We start from the raw sequence: 5410 nt of genomic DNA on the forward strand, positions 1-5410 counted from the left end.
GAGCTGGGCCCATAATCCAGAGGTTGATGGATCAAAAACAATTTCCACTAACCAGCTTTTTTAGCATTGAAGTGCAAACAAATATTTTAAAAATATGTGTAAGTGCCATTATACATTTTTTTTTTTTACCTCTTCCATCAGTTCGTATTGGTCATATTGATTACAAAGAACCCCAGTGGCCTTAGACACTGGCCTCCTAAGCCATGGATTGTGAGATCTAGTCTTTTCTGAAATGTCTGAAAGCAGAGTGGCGCAGTGGAAGTATGCTGGGCGCATAACCCAGAGGTTGATGGATCAAAGCTTTTCCTGCTAACAAGCTTTTTTAGCATTGAAGTGCGAACAAATGTTTTTAAAAATGGTAGTTTCATTCCATGTGTAAGTGCCATTTTACATTTTTTTTGCCTCTTCCATCAGTTCGTATTGGTCATATTGATTACAAATAACCCCAGTGGCCTTAGACACTGGCCTCCTAAGCCATGGATTGTGAGATCTAGTCTTTTCTGAAATGGCTGAAAGCAGAGTGGCGCAGCGGAAGTGTGCTGGGCGCATAACCCAGAGGTTGATGGATCAAAAGCTTTTCCTGCTAACAAGCTTTTTTTAGCATTGAAGTGCAAACAAATATTTTAAAAAATGCGTAGTTTCATTCCATGTGTAAGTGCCATTTTACATTTTTTTGCCTCTTCCATCAGTTCGTATTGGTCATATTGATTACAAATAACCCCAGTGGCCGAAGACACTGGCCTCCTAAGCCATGGATTGTGAGGTTTAGTCTTTTCTGAAGTGGCTGAAAGCAGAGTTGTGCAGCGGATGCGAGCTGGGCCCATAACCCAGAGGTCAATGGATTGAAACCATCCTCTGCTAACCAGTCTGTTTTTAAAATGAAACGCAAACAGAAATAAGAAAGCGGAATTTCATGGGCATGTGTCAGTGCCATACATTACACATTGTTTTTGCTGCTTCTATCAGTTTGTACTGGTTGTGAAAAGTAAAAAGTGCCCCAGTGGCCTAATGGATAAGGCACTGGCCTCCTAAGCCAGGGATTGTGGGTTCAAGTCCCATCTGGGGTGTTTGAAAAATAATGGTGCACCGGAAGTTGCTGGGTCCATAACACAGAGGTTGATGGATCAAAAACTTTTCCTGCTAACAAGCTTTTTTAGCATTGAAGTTTTGCTGGGTCCATAGCATTGAAGTCAAACAAATGTTTTAAAAAAATGTTTTAAAAATGCGTAGTTTCATTCCATGTGTAAGTGCCATTTTAAAATTTTTTTGCCTCTTCCATCAGTTCGTATTGGTCATATTGATTACAAATAACCCCAGTGGCCGAAGACACTGGCCTCCTAAGCCATGGATTGTGAGGTTTAGTCTTTTCTGAAATGTCTGAAAGCAGAGTGGTGCCGTGGAAGTATGCTGGGCGCATAACCCAGAGGTTGATGGATAAAAGATTTTCCTGCTAACAAGCTTTTTTAGCATTGAGGCGAACAAAAGTTTTTGGATCAAAAGAGGTTGATGGATCAAAAGCTTTCTGCTAACAAGCTTTTTTAGCATTGAAGTGCAAACAAATTTTAAAAAAATGCGTAGTTTCATTCCATGTGTAAGTGCCATTTTACATTTTTTTTTGCCTCTTCCATCAGTTCGTATTGGTCATATTGATTACAAATAACCCCAGTGGCCTTAGACACTGGCCTCCTAAGCCATGGATTGTGAGATCTAGTCTTTTCTGAAATGGCTGAAAGCAGAGTGGTGCAGCGGAAGTGTGCTGGGCGCATAACCCAGAGGTTGATGGATCAAAAGCTTTTCCTGCTAACAAGCTTTTTTAGCATTGAAGTGCAAACAAATATTTTTAAAAAATGCGTAGTTTCATTCCATGTGTAAGTGCCATTTTACATTTTTTTTGCCTCTTCCATCAGTTCGTATTGGTCATATTGATTACAAATAACCCCAGTGGCCTTAGACACTGGCCTCCTAAGCCATGGATTGTGAGATCTAGTCTTTTCTGAAATGGCTGAAAGCAGAGTGGCGCAGCGGAAGTGTGCTGGGCGCATAACCCAGAGGTTGATGGATCAAAAGCTTTCCTGCTAACAAGCACTTTTTAGCATTGAAGTGCAAACAAATATTTTTTAAAATGCGTAGTTTCATTCCATGTGTAAGTGCCATTATACATTTTTTTTGCCTCTTCCATCAGTTCGTATTGGTCATATTGATTACAAAGAACCCCAGTGGCCTTAGACACTGGCCTCCTAAGCCATGGATTGTGAGATCTAGTCTTTTCTGAAATGGCTGAAAGCAGAGTGGCGCAGCGGAAGTGTGCTGGGCCATAACCCAGAGGTTGATGGATCAAAAGCTTTTCCTGCTAACAAGCTTTTTTAGCATTGAAGTGCAAACAAATATTTTAAAAAATGCGTAGTTTCATTCCATGTGTAAGTGCCATTTTACATTTTTTTTTGCCTCTTCCATCAGTTCGTATTGGTCATATTGATTACAAATAACCCCAGTGGCCGAAGACACTGGCCTCCTAAGCCATGGATTGTGAGGTTTAGTCTTTTCTGAAGTGGCTGAAAGCAGAGTTGTGCAGCGGATGCGAGCTGGGCCCATAACCCAGAGGTCAATGGATTGAAACCATCCTCTGCTAACCAGTCTGTTTTTAAAATGAAACGCAAACAGAAATAAGAAAGCGGAATTTCATGGGCATGTGTCAGTGCCATACATTACACATTGTTTTTGCTGCTTCTATCAGTTTGTACTGGTTGTGAAAAGTAAAAAGTGCCCCAGTGGCCTAATGGATAAGGCACTGGCCTCCTAAGCCAGGGATTGTGGGTTCAAGTCCCATCTGGGGTGTTTGAAAGATAGTGGCGCACCGGAAGTTTGCTGGGTCCATAACCCAGAGGTTGATGGATCAAAAGGTTTTCCTGCTAACCAGCTTTTTTAGCATTGAAGTGCAAACAAATGTTTTAAAAAATGCGTAGTTTCATTCCATGTGTAAGTGCCATTTTACATTTTTTTGCCTCTTCCATCAGTTCGTATTGGTCATATTGATTACAAAGAACCCCAGTGGCCTAAGACACTGGCCTCCTAAGCCATGGATTGTGAGATCTAGTCTTTTCTGAAATGTCTGAAAGCAGAGTGGTGCAGTGGAAGTGTGCTGGGCGCATAACCCAGAGGTTGATGGATCAAAAGCTTTTCCTGCTAACAAGCTTTTTTTAGCATTGAAGTGCGAACAAATGTTTTAAAAAATGCGTAGTTTCATTCCATGTGTAAGTGCCATTTTACATTTTTTTTGCCTCTTCCATCAGTTCGTATTGGTCATATTGATTACAAATAACCCCAGTGGCCGAAGACACTGGCCTCCTAAGCCATGGATTGTGAGGTTTAGTCTTTTCTGAAGTGGCTGAAAGCAGAGTTGTGCAGCGGATGCGAGCTGGGCCCATAACCCAGAGGTCAATGGATTGAAACCATCCTCTGCTAACCAGTCTGTTTTTAAAATGAAACGCAAACAGAAATAAGAAAGCGGAATTTCATGGGCATGTGTCAGTGCCATACATTACACATTGTTTTTGCTGCTTCTATCAGTTTGTACTGGTTGTGAAAAGTAAAAAGTGCCCCAGTGGCCTAATGGATAAGGCACTGGCCTCCTAAGCCAGGGATTGTGGGTTCAAGTCCCATCTGGGGTGTTTGAAAGATAGTGGCGCACAGAAAGTTTGCTGGGTCCATAACCCAGAGGTTGATGGATCAAAAACAATTTCCACTAACCAGCTTTTTTAGCATTGAAGTGCAAACAAATATTTTAAAAAATGCGTAGTTTCATTCCATGTGTAAGTGCCATTATACATTTTTTTTTACCTCTTCCATCAGTTCGTATTGGTCATATTGATTACAAAGAACCCCAGTGGCCTTAGACACTGGCCTCCTAAGCCATGGATTGTGAGATCTAGTCTTTTCTGAAATGTCTGAAAGCAGAGTGGTGCAGTGGAAGTGTGCTGGGCGCATAACCCAGAGGTTGATGGATCAAAAGCTTTTCCTGCTAACAAGCTTTTTTAGCATTGAAGTGCAACAAATGTTTTAAAAAATGCGTAGTTTCATTCCATGTGTAAGTGCCATTATACATTTTTTTTACCTCTTCCATCAGTTCGTATTGGTCATATTGATTACAAAGAACCCCAGTGGCCTTAGACACTGGCCTCCTAAGCCATGGATTGTGAGATCAAGTCTTTTCTGAAATGTCTGAAAGCAGAGTGGTGCAGTGGAAGTGTGCTGGGCGCATAACCCAGAGGTTGATGGATCAAAAGCTTTTCCTGCTAACAAGCTTTTTTAGCATTGAAGTGCGAACAAATGTTTTAAAAAATGCGTAGTTTCATTCCATGTGTAAGTGCCATTTTAAAATGTTTTTGCCTCTTCCATCAGTTCGTATTGGTCATATTGATTACAAATAACCCCAGTGGCCTTAGACACTGGCCTCCTAAGCCATGGATTGTGAGATCTAGTCTTTTCTGAAATGTCTGAAAGCAGAGTGGTGCAGTGGAAGTGTGCTGCGCATAACCCAGAGGTTGATGGATCAAAAGCTTTTCCTGCTAACAAGCTTTTTTAGCATTGAAGTGCGAACAAATGTTTTAAAAAATGCGTAGTTTCATTCCATGTGTAAGTGCCATTTTACATTTTTTTGCCTCTTCCATCAGTTCGTATTGGTCATATTGATTACAAATAACCCCAGTGGCCTTAGACACTGGCCTCCTAAGCCATGGATTGTGAGGTTTAGTCTTTTCTGAAGTGGCTGAAAGCAGAGTGGTGCAGTGGAAGTGTGCTGGGCGCATAACCCAGAGGTTGATGGATCAAAAGCTTTTCCTGCTAAAAAGCTTTTGTTAGCATTGAAGTGCGAACAAATGTTTTAAAAAATGCGTAGTTTCATTCCATGTGTAAGTGCCATTTTAAAATGTTTTTGCCTCTTCCATCAGTTCGTATTGGTCATATTGATTACAAAGAACCCCAGTGGCCTAGACACTGGCCTCCTAAGCCATGGATTGTGAGATCAAGTCTTTTCTGAAATGTCTGAAAGCAGAGTGGTGCAGTGGAAGTGTGCTGGGCGCATAACCCAGAGGTTGATGGATCAAAAGCTTTTCCTGCTAACAAGCTTTTTTTAGCATTGAAGTGCGAACAAATGTTTTAAAAAATGCGTAGTTTCATTCCATGTGTAAGTGCCATTTTACATTTTTTTTGCCTCTTCCATCAGTTCGTATTGGTCATATTGATTACAAAGAACCCCAGTGGCCTTAGACACTGGCCTCCTAAGCCATGGATTGTGAGATCTAGTCTTTTCTGAAATGACTGAAAGCAGAGTGGTGCAGCGGAGTGTGCTGGGCGCATAACCCAGAGGTTGATGGATCAAAAGCTTTTCCTGCTAACAAGCTTTTTTAGCATT

The 5410-nt window shown here is 41.3% G+C and overlaps 3 non-coding genes across 3 annotated transcripts; all 3 read left to right on the forward strand.

The window, feature by feature from the left end:
- The first annotated feature begins 994 nt into the window (after window positions 1-994).
- Window positions 995-1067, forward strand: trnar-ccu. The gene has a single exon. It is a non-coding gene; the product is annotated as a tRNA-Arg (tRNA).
- A 1695-nt stretch (window positions 1068-2762) lies between these two features.
- trnar-ccu lies at window positions 2763-2835 on the forward strand. Its single transcript has one exon. It is a non-coding gene; the product is annotated as a tRNA-Arg (tRNA).
- A 760-nt stretch (window positions 2836-3595) lies between these two features.
- trnar-ccu lies at window positions 3596-3668 on the forward strand. The gene has a single exon. It is a non-coding gene; the product is annotated as a tRNA-Arg (tRNA).
- The last annotated feature ends 1742 nt before the right edge of the window (window positions 3669-5410 follow it).

The sequence above is a fragment of the Oncorhynchus gorbuscha genome, unplaced genomic scaffold (assembly GCF_021184085.1).
Source record: "Oncorhynchus gorbuscha isolate QuinsamMale2020 ecotype Even-year unplaced genomic scaffold, OgorEven_v1.0 Un_scaffold_15931, whole genome shotgun sequence".
In the NCBI taxonomy this organism is placed as follows: Eukaryota; Metazoa; Chordata; class Actinopteri; order Salmoniformes; family Salmonidae; genus Oncorhynchus; species Oncorhynchus gorbuscha.